Source organism: Sturnus vulgaris, chromosome 5, assembly GCF_052056855.1.
Source record: "Sturnus vulgaris isolate bStuVul1 chromosome 5, bStuVul1.hap1, whole genome shotgun sequence".
Classification (NCBI taxonomy): domain Eukaryota; kingdom Metazoa; phylum Chordata; class Aves; order Passeriformes; family Sturnidae; genus Sturnus; species Sturnus vulgaris.
Window position 1 is genome coordinate 44,661,394 of NC_142247.1, and position 27,351 is coordinate 44,688,744.

The following is a 27,351-nucleotide window of genomic DNA, read 5'->3' on the forward strand; positions in this document are numbered from 1 at the left end:
ATATAACACCACACACTGATTAGGCAACACACCCCACAACTCTACTTATGACTTCCAGACTTGAAAACAGACCATTTCCCCCAGAACTGCCAATCTTGCCCTCCAGGAGATTGATGAGCAGACTGTGTGTAAGAAAACATGACTGAAACTAACAACCCACTGAAGAGTGCACCAAATCCTTTTAAACATGAATTCAGAGCAAACAGAACTCAGCATTCTTTTACAGAATTCACACATTCATTATGTGTTTCCCAGAGGTTTAGATATCATATTTATCAGGCAAAAGGAGAGAGGAGTAAGCAAGTGCTGTAGCCAGGATGGTGCATGTGCCCCTGAAAGCCTGACTAATACTCACAGCAGAGATCACAGTGTGCTGTGAACCATTCTAAGGTCTGCCTTCTTGCACTGATTCCAGTGCCTTTGGAGTGTAAAATGCATTTCATCATCAACTCCAGTTTTATGAACCACTCAAAGCTAAAGGGAAATACATTATTTGTCACAGTAAATACTAACAAAAAAATGAGACTGGAATGCACATTCAGCATATGCTCTTTCACGGTTATCTCTGTGAAAAGAATATGAATTAACTCTTTCACTCTAGATTCTCATACTGCACCTGTTATTCTGCTGGTGCGAAGTCATCTCTCATTAAAATCAAATCTTTCTTTCTCACCTACATAACTGCTCAAAACCCAGTGGGACTTGCACCATTAAAGCAAAGCTGAATCTAATACAGTTTCTGCCTGTATTCTGCTGATGCCAGATTCTCTCACTGTGCTGCAAGACTGGCAGCAAATGCACATCAGAAAATGCAAATGCATCAGGAAAAACAGTTGTGGCAGGGGAGAGAAAACCAACCCCTCTGCCTGAGAAAGCAGCAGCCCTCAGGATGCATGGCAGAGTGAAGACAGAAACCCTTGCACACAGCTAGCTGAGCACACCAAAAAGGAGTAAGCTAGCACTGAGTTAGATTGTTTTCTGCAAAGTCAGGGAAGGGTTTCAGCTTTGACACAGAAAATCTGGGCTCATTGCCATTACCAGGTTTCACAATCATGAGAAAAACTATGCACCGTTTTCTGCACCACAATGCTATTACATAATTCTGCACTAGTTATTTGTGGGATTTGCCTTTAGAAGGACAAAAATCTGAACTGTGTCTAATAGTAGTCCCATAATAGACATAATTAACAGAAAAATCAGTGCAAGGAGCAGTTCTAGTTTGAGACTAATAGTTCAGAGGCCACCAGAAAAACTGTGGGAAAAACCTGATGAAGTTAAAGCATTAATAACATACAGCTGCTCAAATAGAAGAAACTGGAAGATGATGTTAGCCTCAAAGAAATTATGCTATATAACCCTAGACCCAGATCTGTGGTTTTGTGCATTGTCACTCACAGTGGTCAGTCCAAGGACAGACAAGAGGCTGCATAAGCACAAACAAGATGTGAACCTCTCTGCTCCGAGCAGTCCTGCTACACACAAGGACCACACTGCAGCAATACAGCCCTAGAAACAAAAAACAAAGAGGTTGTAGTCCAAGAAGCTGAGAGGTTGGGATGGATGCACATCATTGACAAAGTGAGTCAAGAGCTAGAAAAGAAGGAGAGGACAGAGAAGCCATGAGATATGCTCAGTATCTCACTTCGTGCATTATCACATGGGCTCTGAAGCCCTGATGCTGGTTATTTTGTCATGGATTTGCAAAACAGCCCATGATAAAGCACTGAGAAGACACTAGGACTAGATAGCATTTGACATCAGCTCTGAAACAGCTATTAGCCTCTTGCAACCCTGATCTATGTTGAGTAAGCACATCCAGGAAATAAAATTGAGTTTATTTCAGTACTGTTATTACACTAACATAACTGACCGTGTTAAGCAGGACAAATAAGCTCTGAAATGATGTCTGCTTTTACTAGAGGTGATGCAAAACTCCACAGACAAACTATAGATATTAACTTGAACAGTTTTCTTTTTGAGACATTTATTCTTTTATTTACTTTCTTTTCTGCGGAACCTCTCTCTCACTGTGATCCTTCCAGCCTTCAATAATGCCACATAAGCCAAAGCTGATCAAAACAGAGACCAGCTATGCTAGAGAAAACACCCACATCTGAAAATCAATTTTACACGAGCTTTATGCGTAACAAAAAATTTCCTTCCATTTCTAACTCAACATATTGGAAATAAGCCCAAGAAATTCTCTGTGCTTTCACACAAAGAAGGACATGAAAGTCTGCTGTGTTTGAGTTCATTTTTCTACGTGCTTTGAGGCAAGAAAAAAGAAAGATAGCTCCTTTTATGGTCCAGGTACACATTCAAAATATAACAAAAATATGTCACCCACATGATTCAAACAGGCAGTGGCAGAGTGTGAGATGGCTCTGTTGTGCCCAGCTCTTCACTGACACCATAACACTAGGAATACATTCATAGGATTTGTTACTTTTGCTCCCAAAGATTTATTTTGCCTGAAGCACACTCCATGAGACCAACACCAGTCCAGTATCATGAACTCAAGAATAGACTGTTTTGGTGATTTGTGACAAAAAACTGCAAGACTTTTTTCTCAGGGAGAAACCATATCTGATGCTGCAGAGTTTCACAAGCTGCCACGTCAGCAGAAATCCCTCTGCCTGACCTCTGTGGCTCAATAACAGCAAACTGTGAATACACTCCAGTGTTGCACAGGCTCTCCTAGTCACTGCTCCACCTCACTGTCAACCCACTTTCAACAGCAGATGGGGTCCATTCAGCTGTACTGAAAATGCCATGTAAAGATGTGTATTTTCAAGGTAGCACCCATAAGCTTTTGCGCCAACAGTTCAGAATTAAAGAAGAATCACATGGGAATGACCTTATATTATGTGCTGTACTGACCAGTGCTAAACTGCCTTGCTTTCTGATTCTCAGTGAAGTACAAACTCATGTCATGGTTGTTGTTGAAGAAAAAAAAAATGTAAGGAAAAAATAGTTTTTATTCTTCCTTTAAAAGCTTATACACAAATAAAATTCTCATCTGTTTCCTGGGAGTAACAGCATTTTTCTCTGTTGCCCCTTGTTTTTCTTTTCTTTACAAACAACAGATTCTCGGAAGTTGTTCAAAATTCATTTGTTTCTGCTGTTCATATGTGGGAAGTTTCACTGTCAGTAAGGTCCATTTGTCTTTTGCAAATACACAGACCCTGTGAATGCCAGTTCTCGCAAAGAGATACATAAGACTATTTCTCTACTGAATCATGAAAAAATGCTTAAGAGAGAAAAATCTAATGGAAAATGAGTCCCACATCCTCTTAGTTTTCTTTTTATGACAAATATTTTATTTGCTACTTCAGAGAAAGCCTAAATGAGTAGTAGAAAACACTTGAGACCCCAAGTCTCTTGTACAGAAATAATGCTGCCATTTAAATTATCTTCTCTACTTCGTTAAATCGTACATTATTTGTTAGTTGTGTTAGTTGTTACATCCCACACAATGCAGGTATTTGCAGTTTTATTCAGCCTTTCCTGTGTAGACTAATGCAGATTTAAAAATGCCCCCCTGGTGAACAAGGTCGCTTTGTAAAAATAACACCAATGTGACCCCTGTGCATCTTCATATATATAAATTCCCTCTGTGTACACACACTTAAGTGAGCTAGGAAAAAAACAGTCTGGAAAATCTTCCAGGCGGGAGCTTCTCAGCTCCATTTTCAGGCTGATAAGCTGGCTCAGCTTCAGCCAGCGAGATTTTCTCCCAGGATGATAACTTAGTCAAAATAGAGAGGAATTAATAACAAGATAGACACCTGTTTCAGTGCGTGACCAGGCCTGGGAAAGAGGCGTCTTCTCTCTGCACCAATCAGCTTTATCCTGTCTTTTGAGTTTCGGGAGAGTGTACTTAAGCAGTGTTTTTTAGAATAAAGTCTCTTTCCTGTCCTGAGAGGGACTATGTAGCTGTGTCTTATTTCTGCCGCAAAAGTTAATATTCTAACCTAACAGCTACACCTTCTATGACATTCCTGTCATGTTTGCTTAGGGAATAAGTAATTTGCCACTCTCAGTACTCCAGGTACAAAGTAGCTTGTGAAAATCAATCTTCCTTCTGCTTCATACATCACAGCCTTTAACAGACACAAAGTGGACTCTGATTCCAAAAGGCAGTGGAGGACAAATATAGACATGTTCTCACAAACTACTTTCTTTGATCTAGGTGGGCAATGAAAGAAAGAGAATAGGCATTTGGTCTAGCAGTGCATGCTAGTCTCGCATGGGAGATGCAGGAAATCCCCGCGTACAAAGCAAAAGGGGTGGGTTTGTTGTTTGTTGGGTTGTTTTTAATTCAAGTTGTTTGACAGTGTGGATATTTCCATAGCCAGTAAAAGTAGTCATAGAGCGCTTAGTCCCATTAATAAGAAGTATTCTGAAATAGTTAAAGCATTCCAGGCAGACTGATAGACTGGTGCTGTCACTGTTACTTTGTGAAGTGTAGCAATGGAAGCAAATGGAAGATTTTGAGGCTTTAATGCCATAAAGAGGGCTTTTGAAAGGCTACTGTGCTGAAACTTAGGACTCTGAGGAAAATTAAATCTTGGCAAAAGTCCTTTAACATATGATTGATATACATATCAATCCATATCAATGCCCATATTTGTCTTTTATTTAAATCAGTGTAACTTAAGCACATACTTAAATTTAAGCACATACAGAAATGTACATACACAACATGAGTTCTTGGAAAAAGATTAGCGAGTGAGCTTGTATAAGAAGAGAGAGTTTCAAGAAAATAAAATGTCTCAAATATCTGAAAAATAAAAATTTATGGAATATATGAAAACATGCAATAAATAAAACAAAACAAAAATAAATTTCTTCTTTGCATATTTCAATTAGTTTCCCAGCAGAGGGAAACTGTAGACAGATGCACATACAGGTAATTACATTTGCCAGCAGTCTCATAGCACTTGAATGTGAAATTTACATATATATTATTGTTTCCAAAATCTGATAAGAATGAATTCTCAAATTGCCAGAGGTGTAAAATGCTTTAGCCACCTCGCTGCATTCCATCTCCCAGCTAGAAACACTGAGAGATGATGGAAAGAACTTATTTCTTCCAAAAGCATATGTATAGTTGTGTTCAATGGTCTTCCCGCTAAACTGCTATCAATGTTAATGTCCCGTTTCCAGACTAACCCCAGTTCTCTGTACACACAGTTGATAGTAATTTTCATCTTCATTAATTTTCCAATACAACACCTAATTGAAAGCAATAAAGAAAGTAAAGAAATTATAAACAAGAATTCACAGCCCTTCTAGCCATCTCAAACTCCAATAATACAGATGTATTTAGCCGACTAAATGTCTTTCTTGATCATGTCATGAGGACCAGCAACAGGATGTTCACCTAATGAACGTTAAGGCTGACATATTACTCAGTATGGAGAAATAAAATGCCATGAATTTTTGGGAGGTTAAGTTCTATACTTCTACATATTTATGAAAACATAAAACTAAAAATAATAATCTAGCATTAAACCTACACTTTCCATTCACTGAGTTTTAAGTGCTAGCATAAAACATTATGGACTATTTAAACATACAGGTATTAAAATATCTTTAAGCTGCCCAACAATGTCCAACACCTTTGTGAAATAATTTCTGACCATGAAGTGTTCAGTATTAGATGGTACTTAGGCTGCAATTCTCAAAATTTTCTCTGATATTATCATGCCACTTTAAACTATTTCTCTCCCAGTTTCTATGCTTACAGGATCTTTAAGTTGCAGGGGATCCTAGCTATTCACTTAATCATCAAGGCCGCAATATTTGCTTATATGTTACATGTGATCCTCCTTCAGATAGTTATTTAAATGCTCTTTATTCATATCTCATTAACCAATCAAAAGCTTAACAGGGAAAAAAAAAAGAAAAAAATAACTGTGCAATGAGCTTTGAACAAAATGTCTCATTAAGATCTGAATCATTAGGTGTACTGTGATTTCATAAAGGCCATTGTAGTGGCAGAGATAAGCCTCCAAATATGTGAAGGCAGAGAAAGCATCAAATATTAGTGGAGAATGGGAACTGAAATGCCCATATTTAAAAGCAGGGACAAAAATTATCTGGGCAAGTGTAAGCCTATTAGTCTGACCTCTTCAGTTTGCAAGAGCTTTGAAAGCTTTGAAGAAAAAGATAAATTAAAGACAGGGAAGTAAATAGAACATAGAATAAAATGAAGCAGTTACCAAAGGTAGATCATGCCAGACTAACTTGACAGCTCTTTTTGATAACTCATTTTCCAGACAAAGAAATTAAGTAGATATGATTTGTCTGGTTGTCTGGTTTTAGATAAAGCATTTTATACAGTGTCACTACAGAACTTCTACATTAAGCTGAAGACGCTGTCAATTACAAGAATTGAAAGGTGAATCCAGGTGCAATAACAGCATGTAGTTCTGAAAGGGAATATCAGGGATTAAGAGCATTTCTGCTACAAGTTGGGAACTCATCATCTGAAACAACATATGTAAAAACATTTCATTTATTTAAGCTGATCACCAAGAGCACATCAGTATCAGTACGACACAAGATGGACACAAGATGTGAAAAAGGCAAATCCTATGAATTATTAAATTATATATTTCTAATAAAGATATAGAAGGACAATTATGAAATTTCTTAAACTATTATTCAGAATAATCTATACAATTCTGATCAGTCATCTTTATGAAAGTGAAACTGAGCCCACAGAAAATATGGGGACAGTCTTCTAGTCAGAGGAATAAAGTGTCTACCACAGGAAGAGTTTTAAAGAGCTTGGCTTGTGAAGCAAAGGAAAGGCTGAAGGGAAACAGAGAAATCAAAAGGAAATAAACATAGTGCAGGCAAAAAAGATGTCTATAAGAAATGCATTAGATGATATCTTGCCAGCAGACAGGATTGGGACACTTAGCTCAGTGATTCTGGAATCTTGTCTCTATATGAACACCATGATTCCTTTTTTGTACTCTAGTACAGGAGCACAAGAAAAAATTTTTTCAGGTAGAAAACTATAAGTAAGTTGATTAGTGATTTCTTCCACATCATGCCATTCTCCCCAGAAAAACTCCTAAAGTAACAGCATTTCACAGTTAAAAAAACCTGTGATCTCATTAATTACCTGAACCTACATTGTGCTCCATCCAAAAACTAACCATACTGATGAACATTTGATTAAGAGGAATACTCCTTCTTATTGTTTTAACATATTCAAGGCATAATTACCATCTCTGTGTCATAAAATTTAAGGTGACCCAAAGAGTCACAGTACTATTCTGGTGGATTATCCAGTACCCAAACTGCTTTTGCACAAACTTCATTGAGTTAGAGTCAAACTGTTGAGCATGGGTGACTATTCTATATTAAGAGTACCTCACTTTATTTAGAACTCAATTTCTTTACTATCACTTATTCTTTAAATTTAAAATCTTCATATTGTCAGCCTGTTTTTAACAATGACAAAATGGAAATGTAAAACTGGCAAGCATAACAATTGTCAAAATATGAAGAAGTCTTGTGTCCTGCAAGAGCAAGGAACGAAACAATGAGGAACAAGGAACAACGAAAATCTAGAAAATATGTAGAAAAATGCAGAGATGTAGAATCTAAAAATTATGTATTTTCAGATAACAGAAGAAAGTATAACATTAGAAGTATTTTGAAAGTGTGGATACAGGAATTTAAAAATATTCTTATTGGATCTATTTCAAGTGACTAATATGTTAAACATAATGTCTTTCAATCAATAGTGGAGGACTAATTCTGGGATTCTTACATAGGTATAAGTAAGGATGAAGGCCATCATTATATTACTCAATCCTGCCAGACCTGAAATGTGTATGTTCAGATTCTATTGCATGAATATCCAACTGAAAGTTAAATTTGTTTTTCCAGAGAATTCTTCTGGCAAATAACACTATGACAGACCTCTGTAGATGAACAGGGAAGCAGGATCCAGACTAAATTGTCCTCTGCCATTTTCATGACAATTATACCTGTCAATAGGCATAGTAGCACTTCTGACAAATAATAGCAGGTCTGAGCCTAATCTGTGTTTTATACCTGACTCTTACACATTTTGGGCCACACTTGAAAGTAAGGGTTCAAGTGCAAATAAAAATGAAAGGTTGCTCAAATCACAGAAAAATATGAAGCTTGCTTGTGCAATGACCAAGATATCTTTAACAGCTGGCATAACACACTAAGCAGACAGGAGAATTGTCAACTGGGAGTAAACCTAGTTGAAACGCAGTTGGAACATGTTAAGTCCTAACACATGTTCATTTGTCACAGCCACCACAGGCACCACTTTCAGAGGAAAAAAAAGTAATATCAAAGTCTTTTTTCAAACCCTTCCAAAATATCGATCTGGTACCCAATGCAAACCTCTATTCTTGAGCATATGCATAGAAAAATACGTTTTTTACTCTGAGAGATGCTGAAGAAAGGCATCCAGGCTGCACAAACAGCCTTCAGCTACAAGCTGGGAAGTAGAACATAAAGTCCAGCAGGTAATCCAGGTACAGTGTCTTGTACTCAGCAGAAGTATGTCCACATTGAAGAAAATACATATTTTCTACTCATTGAAACAAAAATAACTTTTTTCTCTCTGCACAGGGCTTTATCAAATATTAGTGGAGTTTTGGCCCTGGCACTTTATCAAGTCTGTGGCATAGACTATAATAACTAACCCTATCTTTAGAATCAGCCAATATGCTAGAAAATTTTGACTCTCATTCTCTACTTCCTTGCCAGTATTCTAAAACAATAAGATATTTTTAACACCAGCTCAAACTGAAAACAGAAAATTCAGAGTGTTCTTGTGATGGCTTGCTAGGAATTAATTCTAGCCAGGTCATTTCTTAATGATAGCTGAAATATCTAAATGGCACCGAGTTTTCCTTGAAAAATCAAATCAATTTCCCATCCCCTTTTCAAATATCCCCTTTTGAAGGGTAACAGCAGCTATATAAGAGTCATATGGAGCTTCAACCCTGATTTTCATTCAAGTGAGTCTACCTCAGGAAATAAGGCACTCTTTGGCATGTACTGTGCCTGCCTTGCAATGGCATTTTAAGCTCATGAGCCACAAGCTCATTAAATAACCAGTCATAATCAGCACTTCTTAAAAGTTCTGTACCCAGCTTCCTGCTGCATGATATGTAGTTTGAGCAGCAGAACGAATGACAAAAAAAATCCATAAACAGTGTTTTGCCCCTCTAGTTCCTTGAACTCTTACAAGGTACACTTATGTCAGCATTTCAATTTGGAACGGGACTTCAATTTTCAAAAAACTTTTCAAACTTTCTCCTTTTACTATGGTCTGGATCACATCATGGAATGATTCTGGGATGATTCACAGCAAATTAATCCCTTTTAGATGAAAATTATGCAAAAGATGAGCCCAAGAGTGCACGTAATGCCTTCCTACACTTTAGGGGTGTTCCGGTCAGGACACAAGGGCTAGCCAAAACCAACCTCCTCCACTAAATTAATACAATGTGGACATCATGCCCTCAGCAACAATAGTTTGGGTCTACAAAATCACTTCTGTAGGGATAAACTGTTTGCTAATGTAGATGCAACCCTATAATCTCATGGGGAAGGAGATAATTATTATAATTATTTTATACTTGGATGAGATACCCGTTTGGTTGTGATTAATCTGAAAAGCCTTTTCATATCCTCAGAAAACCTCAATGGCATTTTGAAAGGGACCTGTCACTCAGGAGGCCCTCAAACAAGTTCTGATCTGCATTTTAGGGCAATTATTCCTACTGTGACACCATAGCAAATTGAAAAGACTGCTTGGGTACCAAAGTCAGGGAAAAGTTGCCTTCAGTACATCCCCCTAATTTAGAGCATAGAATACAGAATAAATTACTTCAAATTACCCAGTGAATTGTTCCCTTTTGTGAAACAGCAAAACCCTTATCTTTTAATGCAATTAACGACAAGACCCTTTGTGTCTTTTTTTTTTTCACGGGGAGTATTACTTAACTTACAAGTGACTCTACTGTTAAGAAAAGCACAATTCATTGTAAAACTGCCAAGCTGGATGCTTTACTGGCTCCATACCTGCCATTTTCAGCCATCAGATTATTGACAGTTTTTCCCTGAGTCTGGTAGCCAAGCTACCAGTAGCAACACTGCTAGGATGAGTAGGTTGACCTATTTAGGTAAATAGTATTCAGAAAATGACATGCTAAAATGGGAAGCCTAAGAAATTACTGACTGGTAGTGGGACAGACCAGCAAGTGTCCAGCAAGTGGGACAGTGGCCAGCAAGGATCTGCCCTGCTTACCACCTACATCCTCCATCCCAGAGGGAAGGCGGTGGCTTCATGCTGCCCTGGCAGACGGTAAAGGACTGAGCCTAAGTACACTTCAGTTGACTTTATCAATAAAATATTAAGGTCATTATTCATAATTAGATCAAAATCCTCTTATTCCAGCCTGGCAATGTGAAGTGTCCTTGACTCAGAAGTTTATAAGAGTGAACTAAATTTGAATAAAGATGATTTTTCTTCCTAATACAGACTTGGCCCAGAAAATACTCAGATATTACCATATTTTCAACAGGTTTAAAAGTTTCTAACAAATTCTGTATTTGTGTTCTTATGCATGCTTAGTGGAACAAAAAAAACCTATTTACTCTTATTTGCATATTGTTATTAAAGACAGCTCTGTCACTACACTTTCATAACAATTATATTAGCAGCGCCAGTATTAGAGACAAGGATATGCAGAATTTTATGCAACATATTTCTAAATAAGAGGTTACAGTCAGTGTTTGTAGTATTCATGATTAAAGAGAGGATTGGTTTTTTCCTTTTCATTCTTCATTTTATAATAATTAATTGGAACTGTATAGGAACTCAACCAAGTAATGTCTAATTTGCTGCCAGTAATAATCTAAATTTGGTAACATACAAGAGCAGTACAGTAAACTAGGATTCTTTTAGTGCTGTCTTAAAAAGACATTTTATGGGAGTCCATTAATAGGAGAGCATTACTCTAAGTGCACAAGACCTGAAAAGGGTCTTTAGGTAAGAAATAGAATTTAGCTAGTAGGACATAGGAATGGCCATAAATGAAAGACATCAGAGAATTACCAAAACTTCTAAAGATAAATAGTGAGATAGAAAGGTTTAGAATGCTGTTTCAGTGAAATGATGACTGACTTTTAATAAGAGAACGTTATATTTTGCAAGAGCACAGATATAATACCGTTCATATATTACTTACTAAGAAAAGAATAGTATAATAATATTTTCCTATCATTTCAGTCACAAATATAGCTATTGCAGTGCCACCACCATTATAGGAAATGATTATGAGTTTGCCAGACTTACAGGAGACTATAGGTGTGATACTGAGATCAGCAGTTCATAATATATTCTTCTAATTTTGGAAAATCACCACAGCTTTCAAAATTTAAAGAGAAACAAAATGCAATCTAACACAAAGTGTATTTCCTTCTGCATCAGTTATTTTTATTTCATTTTAAGAGCTATCTGCCTCGCACTTCCCAAAATCTTTGCCAGTTAAAGGTGAAAGCTCTTCTTACAACACTTATTGAAAAAAGGACGTTCTCTGGATTTATGTTGGTCCTTGCATAATTTGGAGTTGCTGCTGCCAACAATGGGCCACCATTTCAGTCGTACAGTGAAGGAAGCAGAGTTTCCCCAGTGTTTCTCTTGATTCATTGATATTTAGCACTTCTCTGAAAGCTCCCAAAGTCCAGCAATAAGACAAGAACTTCAATTATAATTATCCTTTGCAGTTTCACAGAAAATGGGATTTCTAAAGGCAATGAAACAAAAGGATCTGTTTTCATGTATTAAAGCCTTAAGAACTTGAAAAAGATGAATCTAAATTTCCAGACAATCAGACATGGCAAGTATTCACAAATTTTTCGTTTGGAAATAGTCAGTGGAGCCACATATTTATTTTATGCTTCCTTTCCAAATTATCTACAGCTGCTGTATGGAAATTTATTCTGGATAGCTATATTAAGTATAATAAATTCACTTATATTGCTATTGTTCGTGTTTAATTAACATAAATGCTGAACCAGGAATATATGCAATTTGCATAAAATAAGTCACAAATTCTGGAAAGGGGAATTTTCCTGTAATTTCTTTATGTAAGCTTTGAAATTTCAGAGGACAATAAAATTGAAATTTCAAGGTCAAGGTGTGTTAGTGGTTTAGAAAATGCTACCTAAATGATGAAAATTACTTACACAGAAATGCATATATTTAACAAAAAGTTGCTAAGATAAATGGAAGTAAAAGTCTACTAATTAAGATTGATCCTTCTGTTTTGGATTTTTTTTCTCTTTCTTTTAATATGTAATAGTATGTGCACCTTCCTCTTTTACTGGTATCACAGTAATGCACATATGGTTTTCACTGTCTAACCCAGATGTTGATAAATCTCCTGTGAATGGCAGGAATGAGGATGAATTCACATCTCAGAAATAAATCTGCAAGCAAGAAGAGCCATGAATCTGTAAAGATGTTGTCTTCAGGTATTTCCAGTGGCTGGCTTGCTCCTGTCTAACATATTTTATTTGATGGTGGCAATTCATGTTTCTTCAACAGGAAAAGGAGGACTAAAATCCAGTTGAAAGGAAGTGTAGAGAGGACACTTCTCTGCACACTGAGAGCAGTGTTCTTTTCCAATCCTATGTTTCCATTTTATTTCACCTAAGATAGCATAGGGCTGATGAACCTAAACTGTATGTCATGACCTATGCTAAACCAAAGTTTAGCAGTCATCTCAAACTATTTGTCATCTCATTAACTGCAAGATGTGCAAAGTATTTACATGAACAAGCAACGGAATGAAGTGAGAAAGCAACTCACCCAATATGTATTGTTCCTGCAAATATAAACCGTTATATATTTCCAGTGCACTGTAAATCAGATTAAGCTCATCAAATACCAATTCTTTGCTCAACTACAATGAAAATCTTTCACATGAGGTAAAAGATAAATGGGACATTTCTCTTGATGGCTGTAATTCAGAAATACTCATCTACAGGCAGTAAAAGAAAAAGAAAGTTAATCTTTGAACCTCACCATAAGATTTTTTTCTACTGTGGCCTGTTCCTCAAAGTATGATATATGTCAAATACTAATTAAAAATGAAAATGCTGGTTGATTATTGCTTGGGTGATACCAATTGGTATATATGAATTAATAATATGAAAAGTAGGGATGGATTAGATGAAGCCCACTAAGTGGAGTCCTTTACTTATCCAGCAAGAGTATATTAAACAGCTGCAATTTCCTCTTTTCGCACAATTATGACAACTATTTTCTCCTCGTAGGAGAAGCACCAATAGCACACTTTTGATAGATACTGAAGTGTGTTTGTCTGAGAGCATTTTGTTCATTCTAATCTTCTGCCATGCAGCGTTCTCCACTCAAATTATTGTTCATAGAATACTCCAGGGCACTCATTCTGGAAATTGAACACCCAAACAAGTCTATTCTTCAAAATAATTTTCCAGAATATCTGAAGTCCTGACATACCCTTAAAAGGTATTCTGTGTTTGTTAGCTTTCTTTATTACTGGAAAGAGCAGGAATTAAATTTCACCCAGAAAAAGTTGTGATTTCATTATTTAAAAAAATTGAACAATAGTCTGTGGTCTGTTGTGACACACACAGAAAAGAGAGGGAGACAGACACAGACCCCAAGGTGGATGAACAGGAAAAGAGAACTTTATTTATATGAAATGTCTATTTAAAGACATCTAATAATGAGCACAGATTGGACAGTGATGATAAGACCTCCTGACTCCACTGGCCTCATCACCTGTCCTTCAATGCTCGCTTCCTCCAAAGAGGAATGAAAAACAATTCTGTTTAACAGAAAGAGTGTGTGAGAAAGTATAACATGAATATGTCAACATCAGAAGGCCAGAAACATATGTTCTTGTGCTGGCCTTAATCTCTCCAATATTAGAGAACTGCTAAAATTTCTGCATTTTTTACTGTCCTCAAAAATAATTTTTAAAAATCTGAAAACAAAAACCAGAAAAATAATCTTAATATAAGACCCCATAATATACAGACTTACATGTTTTAAACCCTTGGAACAATAACTTTGTTTTTCTAATCAGAATTCAACTCCTGTTGCTTTAAAATTCATCTCTAAAAGTGTATTCCAAATGAGAGTGTTTGACGAGTATGAAGAGTTTTGATTAACCTTGTAGCCAGATGGCGACTCTTGGTCTGAGGTTTGGTGTTACTTAGCTGGATTTTAGCTTTTGTTCTTAATAGGTATGGCAAATATTGTATTCTGCCACTACTATATTTTAGCATATTTAATTGCCAAGTTCACAAGAAATTAACCCACTGCTATTCCCAAACAGGTGGTGGAAGTTGATTTTAAAACTGTAGTGAGACTTGTTTTCCAAAGCTTGCATAGCTTTATGAAGTCTAATTGCTGTTTGGTATGCACATGGAATATCAGCTCATGAGTGTGTACACAGTTAGAGGCCAAGTATGCAAGGTGTTTAGCTCTCTAGCCTGGAACTCTGCACTAGGAAAGCTTCTTGTATTTACAACTCAGCACATGTTCCAGTTTCTGTGGAACTGGGGTTACACCTTCAGCTCCTGGGAGACACAAGATCTTAAATAAGCACTAGTGTTCATTTTGGACATTATTTACCCTTTCATTATATATCTACTCTTTTATTAGTTTTAAATGTGGGCATTTTACAGCTGTACAAGTCAAATAAGCATATAATAAAGAGTAATTTTTAAACGAATTCTACTTTAACGTACAAGCTAAATCTATAGGTGCTGCAAAATCAAAAATTATCTAGAACAATGGTATAAAAATGAAGAGTTTACATGAACTCTTCTTGGCAAGTAAAAATTATGAAAAACAGTAGGTAACATTAGTCAGAAATGTCCTAATATCTCCCAGCAGCCTTTGAAGTTCAAATCTGGATCTGAACCCAAAGCCCATACCTCACCAATCATTAATAACTGTAATATTTGAGAATAACTTGTGTTCTCATAAGAAAAAAAATAAAACCAAAAAGTAATAAAACCACCTCTTGACAACCCTCACATAACACAGGAATACAGCAGGGACATGAGTTGGAGCAGTCTGTCTCCCTGACGTCACCTCAGAGTTTTGTCCTCAGCAAGGGGAGCTCCTGCCCCCCACTCAGTTGTGGCCACCCTTGGCCACAGCTGCAGCAGCAGCCACAGCCCATGAACTGTGCTCTGCTGGAAAACACCTGCCAGAAGCAAAGTGCACTGCCAACAGTCTCCTAAACCTTCCTTTACTTCAAAGAACCTGGCCCATATATTTTATAGGGGAAAGCATTAACTACAATTGTTTCACATATGTACAATCCTAGTCATGCTGAAGCCACACATAAATGCCCGCAGCTTTTGCACCATGCTCAGGACAGTCTTAACTCCAGCAGAAGATAAAATAAACAGGAGCTACAACAAATAGTGTCCAACTAACATGAAATCCTATCAACAACTGAACCATCAAATTAGTAGGTCACTGATACTAATTGGGACCTTTGAATACTGAAAAATATTATTCATTTGTACAGTGAAAGTCTGATTCCTTACATTATTACTCAAAGACTAGGATAGAATAAATATAATGCATTAATGAATAATATGAGAGAATGAATAGTACGCATTATGCTGTGGGAAGATAATGATGTGCCATTAAATAGATCAGCTATTATGCTTCCTAGATTTCAATAATGTAGTTAAGGAAGAGCAAATAGGGCAAAAAGAAGAAGTGAAATAAATGTAATGTTGTTATTAAAAATGTGTGCCTAAGGACTTTATGTGTATACTCTCACAATTTAATCAGATTAACACAATGTAATAATTTTCAGCTCAGTACTACTTACGGGGAAAAAAATCAAATTTTCATCTTATATAAGCTTTTGTATAAAATACTCCTCAGCTCAAGATAGCTAACAAGTTAGCTATTAGAGAGCCTGCATAATTTTATGACACAAAGTAGGGCTTATTATACATTTCACATCTAGACTGCAATGTAAAAAATTGTATCCAGTCATTGCTGGGTTTGACGGACTGGAAATAAACATAGTGGGAATAAAACACACATTCTCTTCCAAAGGCAAGAAGAACTAATGTTCTCATTAAAATTATTTGCTGATATGACTTAAAACAATTTATTTAATCTTCACCTTTTTTATGTAAATATCCTTCAACTGAGAATTTAAAAAGTATAATTTAAAATAAATTTTGTAAGTATAATGAGATGTTCTGTCATATGGGAAGACAAATTAAAAGTGCAATTCATACTGTTACAGCATCACTGCCACCACGGAGCTACTAATCTTTTACACAATGCTCACAGCAGAATGTACTCCAGTCTCTGTAGGGCACGTGATTATAGACTCACAGGGAGACTGGGATTTAAATTATTCATCAATGTGGATTTCCTTTGCAGAAAAATTCGTTTGCCACGTAAATAGCAAAACTGTTAATTCTTGGCCTTTTGCAAATTAACTGCCTGGTAACAGCATCTGCTATTACAGGCTAGTTTTTCCCTTGCAGTTACAATAGTAATATTCTTTCAAACTGAAAGCTGTATACAAAATAATATAGAATATCCTCACAGCCAATTACACATCCAGAATGCATTAGGTCCTGTAAGTACAAACAGCCATGCATAAACCTGTCAAAGACCTGATGAAGGCCAGAATATGGCCATAACCTCTAGGTCCAGAGAAAAAGTCCATCATAGCTAAGGCATGCCTTTACATATGGACATCCAGAGGGAATAGGATATCAAAATAATTTGCCTGAAAAAGACTTGCAGTTTTCAAGACTGACAGGTATGGATTTTCAGTGAAGTGGTATGTACTTTCATCCATCTATTAACCACAGAACAGTATGATCTCATTATCTACAAAGTCAAACTTCATCAACATCTAGTATTTCTCAAACTTCCATATAAATGGTACCTGCTCCATTTGGGCAGCAGAAGTTGGCAACGTTTGTGACATGATCTATCAGCATTTCAGTGGAGCAATGCCAGAAGATGGTTTCTTCTGCATTTAAGGGAACTGTCGTAAAACTTTCAACCTATGAGATAGATTTAAATAACCTATTCCTAGAAGCTTCACTAAAGGTATTCACTGGGCACAAAGTTAAGCAGATGCCTAAAGTTTGGCCATTATAAAAAAAGGCAGAACAAATTAGTCAAAGGAATGTCTTGGCTCCTTTCTGTGTGCCTAGAATGGTACTTTGGACTTCTGGCTCAAAAATTGTAACCAACAAGAAATTATAAAAAATGAAAGGTTTCACAGAAAAACGCTTTTGATAGTTACTTCAAAAAAAGTAAATATCCTTGGTTTTAATATATAATTTAATTCACTGCTTCTGCCTTAGGAATGAAATAGTCAAAATTAAGAATTAGTATCAAGAAGGCAAGTATCAAACTCAGTGAAATCTGGGTGAAATATCAACATTAAAATTAGAAGGAAAAATAATCAAAGGCAGCACCTAAATAATTAAGTGCAAAGAAATGCATATAGGTTGATACTGGACCAGAACACACCATCTCCAGTACAAAATGGGAAATGTTTACCTTTGAAGCCTGAAAAGTAAACAAAAATATAACTTCTACCTAGACTTTAGTTACAAAGAAATCAAAGCTGTCCATGAGACACAACATAGAAATTTGTCTATTACGTCAAACTTCAGTTTACAGTTCTGAGAACTCATACGACAATATTTTGGTCTTACAGGATAAATTGCATTCTCATTTTAGTCTAGTTCTTTAGGTACCACAGTAACCCTGCAATGGAACTTTAATGGATGTGGACCAATCCTATGTCTGGCCAGTAAATCCAAACAGGGATACTTTCCATGCATCAGTTTGCTCCAAGCCCCATCCAACCTGACCTTGAACCCTTATAGGGGCACTAAAAGCACTTCTCTGGACAACCTATTCCATAGTCTCATCACCTTCAGAGTAAAGAATTTCTTCCTAATATCTAATCTATGTCTATTCTCTGTAATTTTAAAGCCATTCCCCCTTGTTCTATCACTATATGCCCTCAAAAATAAAAGTGCATGCAGTAACAGGACAAAAGGGTAATTCTAAATAATATTCAGGAAAGTCTTTTTCATATAATCTTCCTTACAAATTTTCTATTCAAATTATTCTAACTATCTGCACATAGATATAGACAGCATATTTGACTTCTATTGGACAGAACACCACATAGTGGTGATGACCCGAAGCACTTCTGCAAGTTTAGATATCCTTAGAGGAGAGCTCTAGAATGCCAATGCTTTGGACATATGTAAGGATAAAATAGGTAAATACTTTTTTAAAATAAAATTTGTTTTAAATATAATATTTCTCTTTTAAATGCCATTTTATTCAAATATATATTTTGGTCTTCATTCCTCGAATTAAAAAGTAACATAATGAAAGCCTAGCTGAAGAAGCATTCAGGAATTACCTTTCCTGTTGTCTTACTCTTATACCTGAAACTAAAAATTCCAGTACTTGTTATAGACCTGTACACTGTAGGTAATGGAACAGCCAGCCTAAATACAGCTTCATGCCACTGCAGCTGGATTGTTTCTGTTACTCTAGTTAGTTCATTTACCAGATTAAGTACCTCAGCATTGCACAAGCAAGACTGAAGGCCAAGTCCCTTAATAGCTTTAAAGCACAGGGGAAATTCCTTGCAGATAAAGTACATCCTATAAACTTTCCAATTTTTCTATTTCATTCCTTTCCTCAAAGGGAGAAGAGGGCTGAGCCTGGATAATAGCATTGTCGCTTCAGCATAATTACCCAGCTTTGTCACTGCTTCACACATAATTAAGTATTAATATTACTCTATAAGTAAACAATACGTACATGATATCTCTGCAATAGGCAAGAAAGCATTACCTTGTACATGTGCTGTTCACTGGAGTAAAATTCCAAATTGCATGCTGAATCAGGAACCATACTATACTGTCAGATTTTTTTTTTTATTAAAATGAATTTGTTTGCTCTTCAGTACAATCAACCATTAAAAAATAATTTGCACAATGCGAGAAGTGTTCATTATTGCAGGGATTCCTATACAGCAAACAGAGTGTCTAAATACATGAATTGTCACACAATAGAAGATACTGGACACAAGGCTGCAGTCTGAAAACATCTGTAAAACTTCCTATGATGGCTTAACCCCAGCCAGCAGCTCAGCATCACCGAGGTCACTCTCTCCCTCCAGAAGGATGGATAAGAGAATCAGATGGCTAAAAGGGAGAAAACTCATGGGCTGAGATAAAATGAGTTTAATAGGTAAAGGAAAAGCCATACACTCAAGCAAATCAAAACAAGGAACTAATTCAGTACTTCTCTTGGTCAGGCAGGTGTTTAGCCATCTTCAGGCAAGCAGAACTCCATCATATAATGGTGACTTGGGAGGACAAATGCCATCACTCTGAACGCTCCCCCCTGTTCTTTCTTTCTTTCCTCCAGTTTTGTTGTTGAACACAACACTGGTCTGAATTCTCCCTTTGGTCAGCTGGGGTCAGTTGTCTGTGCCACCTCTCAGCTTCTTCTTCATCCTCAGCCAACTCATTGACAGAGCAGCAGGAAAGGCCCAAAGCCTTGATTCTGTGATAGTGCTGTTCAACAGCACCTAAAACATCCTCATTTTCACAGTGAGGCATAAAGAAAAAAACATTTCCAAGGAATAGGAGCACTATATTAGATGTTCTCTGCCTAAGTGCTGATGATTGCACAGGGAGGGATGCAAAAGGCTGTTTAGAATGAGGTCTTCCATGGTCATTTGTGAACTTTGAGACAAGTCAGTTTTAGAACTGCTTGGTCTGACCTCTGTCCTCCATTTGAAAATCACCAACCCAGGACAGAGTTCAAACATGACTCCTCATAGAGCAGTCAGCAGTGCATGGACTCATGGGTCTTATGCTGTACAAAGACTAATGAAATAATAATTATGAATGCCTTATTTTCCATCATTTGGTTTCACCGCTTTCAGAAACTTGCTCTGTGTTTGCCTTTCAAAATATCCTATAGCGATAAATTTTAGAATTTCCTTTTCAGTTGTAGGAAGAAGCACTTCCATTTATTTGTCATAAACTGCTTAAGGTGTGTGGACATACACATTTAGAGAGCTAGGAAATTACAGCTTTGCAATTCCTTTCAGGCCTGGATTTCTCCTGTCTCTCAGGTCCATTCCCAGGCTGACAAGCTGACTACAGCTTCAGTTAAGGGAGGCAGTCTCCCAGAGTGATAACTTGGTGAAAAACAGAAAGGAAGTCATAATAAAGATTGACACCCGGTGTCTTTCCCCTGGGACATCCGGACATGCTGTCCCAAGAGATGTTTGTCCCAATTGTCCAGTGAACTACTGTCCTGTCCTAACTGCACGTAACACACTTTAAATACGGGTTGTCCGTACAATAAAGTTGGCCTTTTTTCCCCAAAAGAGGTCCGTGTGTGTTACTGTCTTTTCTCTCTCTTTGCAGCGCACAAAGGTAACCACAAAGGTGCTTAAGATCCTTAGTTATAGTACAACAAGAAAGAATGATCATTATGATTTTCTACATATTTTCACATTTCATTGCAGCTGGCTGTTTTTCAAAGGAAAGAGTCCTAGTTAACACTGTCTTTCCTAATAGCACAGGTGCTCCATGCCTCTGGTTCATATCCAGTTAAATTCCCTGTACCCTTCCTAGTTCTTCTACACCTCTCTGTGATAGAATGAGTTAATCTTGAATATAGTATTCAAAAAAACTGTGCAGCATGTAATTGTATTAGTTTAATGAAGTTCCAGTGTTTGTTCTCAAAGCTTTACCTTTACATTTTCAACACCCAGTTATTTTCCAGTCTTTACCATAGAGGAGACGTTCTGTATGAAATACCTGCTGTGATTATATTATTGCTAAATGATAAAAACAGTGGAATTTTTGAGGTTGTTATTCTGTATGTGCAGTTATAACAGTTTGCATGCTTCACTTGGTATCTATTGACATTGAGTTTCATTTGCCATTTTATTACCCAGTAACTCAGCATTGTACCATTAGAATCTCATCACAGACTGTTTTAAATACTAGGTATTACTTTGTTTTGTCTGCAAACTTTGTTGCTGTAATGTTCATCTCATTTTCTGAATCATTAATGATTCCGTGATGTTCAAATTTATGAACATGTTGAACAGCCGGGGCTCAGCACAGACTTCTGCAGGACTTAATTTGTAACTGCACTCCATTATAAGAACAAACCATTGATTTCTATCTAGCAATCATTTAATAAAGTGACAAAATGGGTCTTTTTACAGGAATTTGTTATACTCTCTTTCACAGTTCTAACTAGATTATATCATCTTTATCATCTTTAGCCAATATTTACTGACACATTCAAAGAACTAGATTTTTGATTTATGACATCCCTCTACTTTCTAAGCCATATTAGAGCTTACTGCATCTATATATCTATGCATCCACCAATTTTGCTCTTTATAATAATGTATATCAAATTGTTTGATGCAAACTTCAAATTTACTGGTATGTAATTCTCATCCTGAGAATCCCCATTTTAAACACTAGTATAATATTTTCCACCTCCTACTTATTCAAAATTGTAGGTTGCTTATTACTATTACCAGGCCACCAGCTTTATATTTAAGTTCCTTAGAACATTTGGATGAAAACTATCAGATTATGATGAACTATTACTATTAATTTTATTGACCTGTTAAAAAAAGTCTTTTATTGACACTTTAATTTGAGAAAATTCCTCTAATATGGCATCCATAAACAATGACTCTGAAGAAGGTATTTTCCTAGCTGTGTTACCCTTCTCTGCATAATACATAAATGCACACAACTAATCGGATTTTCTGCAAAATGGCCTTATTACATTCAATGGCTTCGATTATCTCCCTGTTTTCAGCATTTGCTTCCAAATTTCCCATTTCTATTGGGGGTGTGGAGAGGTGTCTGTTAATTGTAGATTTCCCTCAGGAGGCTGTCATGCAAAATGTTTGTGTATCATTTCATTGCAATTTTACATTTGAGCTGCCGAGTTTGTATTTATTCCTCATTGAAATGTTATTCTGTGAGTTCTGACAGTTTCTCTGATTCTTATTTAATATGTTTTCAGTATTTTGAACGTGTTTTATAATTAGCCCTTAAGTTTAGAATTTATTTAAATATATCAAATTTACCTGCAAGCATTTTTATCCATATAGCTGCTTCTTTCAATTACTTTCTTTAGGCTTCATCTTTCTCACATTCTACTTTTTTAGTGTTAAAACATACACTGGAGCTTTTTAGGTTTCTTTAGAAACCTAAAAACCTCTTTTAGGTTTCTATCTGGAGGCAATGGAAATATCTATACGTTATTGTGTTTTCTGCTCTAGTCTCTGGTTATTCGTCTGGGGAATCTTCATTTATTATATCTTTCAGTAAAGGAATTGCAGGTATCTATGTGAAATTGTAAAATAGAAACTTGACAACAAGCAATGGAAAGATACTTTTCATCCAATATTTCTTTGGACTATGACATTCATTGTCAGATTTAGGCTAGGTGTTCAATAAGACAGTATAATAAACATTTACCTATTTTGGCATGCCATGGCAACACCCATAAAAATCTGTGATTTATTTTAACAGATACTATATATGACTAATTATTCCCACCAATCACCAGTGTGTCTTAGCGTCTAATTTCTATTTACTTTCCACTCTACCAATGTATGTCTCCCTCATTATCTTCTCTCCATATTACTCTAGAGAGGCCTTTTATACCAATAAAATTAAAAGCTAGCCATTTTCATTTCTTAATTTGGATTTTAAACTTGAACTGTGAGATGGAGGTAGACATGGAAGACATACACAGGGAGTTATATGGAATATCACTGTATTGAGGGTAATCGAGTTAAGTGCAGGATTATTTAACGGTTACTCCAAAAGCTAGAAACAAACATTAACTAGGAAAATGTGTTTATTTAAAAGATACTATGTCATATTAATTCCATGTGTGGATCTTCTCATTCTAAAACAAGAAAGACTTATTATAAAACAGTTTATTTCCAAAAGTGTGTGTACACATATATAATATTAATCAGAACACTCTACTGCAAATAACTTTTCAGAAATCTGTCATCAACTGCATTGTTCATTTTCTTAAGTCATATTTAATGACAGTTGGTCTTACTTTTCTCTAAAAATTTTTACAAAATAAACACCATTTTGTTCACTTCATATGGCTCTCTATCAATGCTAAAATGGACCACTGTGTACTTTCAAAAAATTAAGTCTTACTTCTCTTCACAATTCAAATTCTGCAATAATAATTTGTTTTTAATCTTCCCATTGAATGGAAATATCAAATGCTAATTGCAAAGATAAGTGTGAAGTATTCAAACTGAATATACAACAGTAAAATGAAAGGCAAATAAAATGGAAGGGCAGATGTGGCACTTAGGGATGTGGTTTAGTGGAGGACTTGGTAGTGCTGGGTTAATGTCAGGCTTGAAGTTCTTAGAATTTTTTTCCAACCTAAACAATCGATCATTTCAAACCATCTTCCAGAAATTGAGTAAAATATAAAATTATATACGCACTTCATTGGCTTTCAGTTCCTAGTATGTGATATTACCATGTCATACTTGTGCAGACATATAAGACAGACAGACAGAAAGGTCTATAATTTTTCTTCAGTCCTGAAATTCTAGTCTACTATGAGTTGACAAGTGAACATGAAATCATAAGAAAGTATTTCATCTTGTTTCTCTCTACAGGAACAAGGCAGAACAAAAGGAGAAGCAGGATGTCAGACCAAACATTCATATAACTCAATATAAAATTTACATAACTCAATATAAAATAAAGCATTTATAAACATGTTCAATAGATAGGGGTATCAGAGTTTCTTCTGGACTCCACTAATTTTTTCCTACTGAAAAAAAAGAACTATTATATTTTTCCTAACATTTAACTATTTATTAATCTAAGAGAAGAACTTCCCTCATGTCTCATTGCAGCTTAATTTGTCACTAGTTTTGATGAACAATCTTCTAGAAACCTCTCTTCAGAATGCAAGTGAAAAATAATTTGCAAATATTTTCTGTTATTTTTATGAAAACAGATTATTTCTAATTTTCTGATTTTTCACCAAATTAATTTTCCATAAAAGTACATACGTTGTTGACTAAACATGTTTTTAATAACTTCCATTTCTGCTTTATTTTTGTTTGCCACCTCAGAATGAATTTCTGTTACAGTTCTGTGCCTTGTGGCACAATGGTCTTCATTAGGCAAGGACCTTAGCTGTTAACTTTATGTAAGCGGTTCTATTCAATTAAGAGCTTCAAAAAGTAATTGCCAAGCAGATACCAAATATGGATGATTGTGGACACACACATTTAGAGAGCTAGGGAAATAGAGCTTAGAAATTCTTTTTCAGGCCCAGATTTCTCCTGACTCTCAGGTCCATTCCCAGGCTGATAAGCTGACTACAGCTTCAGTTAGGGAGTCTCCCAGGGTGATAATATGATGAAAACCAGAGTGGAATTCATAATAAAGATTAACACCTGGTGTCTTTCCCGTGGGATACATCCCGAAGTACTGTCCCAAAGATGTTTTTCCCAATTGTCCAATAAGCTATCGTCCTGTCCTAACTGCATGTAACATACTTTAAATACAGGCTGTCCATAAAATAAAGTTAGCCTTTTTTCCCTAAAGAAGTCCGTGTGTGTTGCTGTCCTTTCTCTCTCTGTTTAGCACAGTAACCACAGATGATCTGTGAATGGTAAACTTCTTTGTGCTTTTACTTTCCAGATAAGCAGCTGAAGAAGGCTAGAAACGATAGTGCTACTTTTCATTAGCAAGATATCAATATGATTTGTAAAACGAGATGCAAAGATTTCTCTGTTTCAGTCACTGAAGTACTGCAAAAGAAAGATCAATTGGAAGTACAACTTTATATCTCTGCTTGGTCACAGCCTTTATAATCCTAATCAATATGCAAATTCAGCTCAGTTAGCTTGCTCTATTGCACTCTTCATGATGAGACAAATATCTAACTTCAGCAATTCCTACAAGGTAGTTCCTACACAGTAAATTCAGGAGTTATCACAATAGAAATTATTCTGCAGTGCTTGAACAACTACAGGGCAAACTAACCTTTCACTCAGTCCAGACAGTCTTTCCAACTAAAAAGGGAATCAAGAAGAACTGCTCTGTTTAACATCAATGTCCAAGCTTTGTTTTGCTTTCCTTCTTTGCAGCCTTCTTTGCTGCTTTCAGATCACAGAAGCTATGCGTTGTCCAAAATATAAACCAAACCTTTCAAATCAGCAATTAACCTAATTGTTCCATTTTCTCAATACAAAAATGAAACATGCCCCTCAGGGTACTTTTGTTCAGAAAGAGAAGGTAGTAACTCACATGAGCAACATCCAAAATTATGTAGACGTTGGAGACTGAGGGTGTACACTCAAAAAATGAAGGAGGGAAATATTTCTGGTGACAGGGAACAGAGAGGAGACTTGTTTCCTTCCTATTTCTCTTGTTTTCCACAAGAATTGCAGCAAAGTAAGCCAGAACTCCAGGTATCTGGCCCGTTTTAGGAAAGAAAGAGAAAAACAAGGAATGAAAATAGAAGAACTCCTCAAATACCCAGGTGAGACTACACTGAAGCACAGAGATGCAAGCGTGGGGGGACAAGGAAGCAAAAGGAGGTAATGCAGGAAGGAAAATTCAGAAAGCTTTGTCATGGATTGAAGGAAACTATATGACTGTATTTCAGTGTTCTGCTTTGTGCCAGTACTGCTTTCAGGTCCTGCACTGCTGAACGCAGGGAACTTTCTAAAATGTAGTCAGTAACCTGTGCAGACCCCTCCAAGCAACATGCACCAGCATAAGCAACAACTCAACATAAATGCATTTTGGATATTCAGTTTTTCCAGGGGCTGTCAAGTATGGAACATATGACAGCACATTGCTGTTAGCTGAAAATCTTCAGCCCTGTATGTTCAATTCTGCCTCTGAGTGTCTGACTGCTAATTTCAAACTTTTTAGTAGGTATTTGCTATTTAAATTGTAACTCTCTTGTCACATTGTTTTTCTTCCTATTCTAAGGCAGTATATTTTCATAGGTTTCTAAGGTGATAAAGAATTTTCATTTTTACTTTTGGTTTTAATTTGAATTTAAAGAATAAAAATCTAGTAAAACACTCATAAAGTCTGTTTAAAGTGTCATTAAAAGTCCCCAGCAAGGAAAATAAAATCCCACATAAAATAATTTTCATTTAAAATTATTTAAAGATATATGAAATCTCTCTTGATTATTTTCATTTAATGTTTATGAGTAAAATAAGAAAATTTTACAAAACATTCTAAAAATAAACAAAGTTTCAAGTAGGAAGATGCTTTCTTATCCCAAACTGTGCAACATGGCATGATCATCTTTGGTTCTTTCTCAGCTCCTGGAAAGGGTAAAGAAAATTGTATTAATACAGCCAAGTGTCAACTGTGCCATCTCCCATTCTATCATTGTGCTGTAGCTTAAATATTTCACTGAAAATTGAATATTTTCAAAAAATCATAGCATCCTTTATGTTGGAAAAGACATTTAAGATCACAGAGTCCAGCCACAGAATGGACAAATCCCAATACACGTGATGAGGAGTGTATTGGGTTTAAAAACTGAGTAGGTATAATTAATTTTTTTTAAAAAGAAAGGTAATGTGATGATTCTCTTCTACTTGCAGAGCAGTATAGTGGAATGGTGAAAAGGACTAATGAGACACTTGCTTTCCTGAAAAAGTATTCAAATGAAAAGCAAGGTTAAAAATTTTATATTTAAATATGTTTGCATCTTACAATTTTGAATAGGTGATTTAGGGAAAAAATCCTTTAGGCTTTAAATCGTCGTATTGTGCATAACAGCAAAAGAAACTTTGAATTCCTCTTTACGAAGAAAAAAATTATTTTGAGCTTTCCTTAAGAATTTTGTGGGTTTATTTTGCCCTAAAGCACAAATACTTAACACAGCTTTATATCTATCAAATTACAAAATATTTTATTCAATTGATTTCAAGATGTAATTTTAAAAATAGTAATGATTTTTCACTGTTAATGTTGTTGTAACCCTACCATGCAGACTCTATTTTATTTATACTTAGTCTTCACTGTATTAATTTTGAATAAAAGTTATAGTCTATTAAAGGAAAGAAAATAAAGATTTGGCTTTGTAGCACATTGCAATCATATTTGGATGACATCAAGGAATGGCATCTAGTGATTACATAAGTC

At 35.9% G+C, this 27,351-nt stretch overlaps 1 protein-coding gene across 15 annotated transcripts in view; it reads right to left on the minus strand.

The window, feature by feature from the left end:
* The window catches only part of TAFA2 (TAFA chemokine like family member 2), a 185,822-nt gene that overhangs the window by 50,706 nt on the left and 107,765 nt on the right, over positions 1-27,351 (minus strand). The window contains exon 1 of one of the 15 annotated variants that reach the window (XR_015803952.1): positions 1,396-1,478. The exons of the other annotated variants lie outside the window; for them this stretch is intronic. The gene's annotated coding sequence lies outside the window, so the exon portion shown is untranslated. Of the gene's footprint in view, positions 1-1,395; positions 1,479-27,351 lie in introns of those variants that run through there. 15 annotated transcript variants of the gene reach the window in all.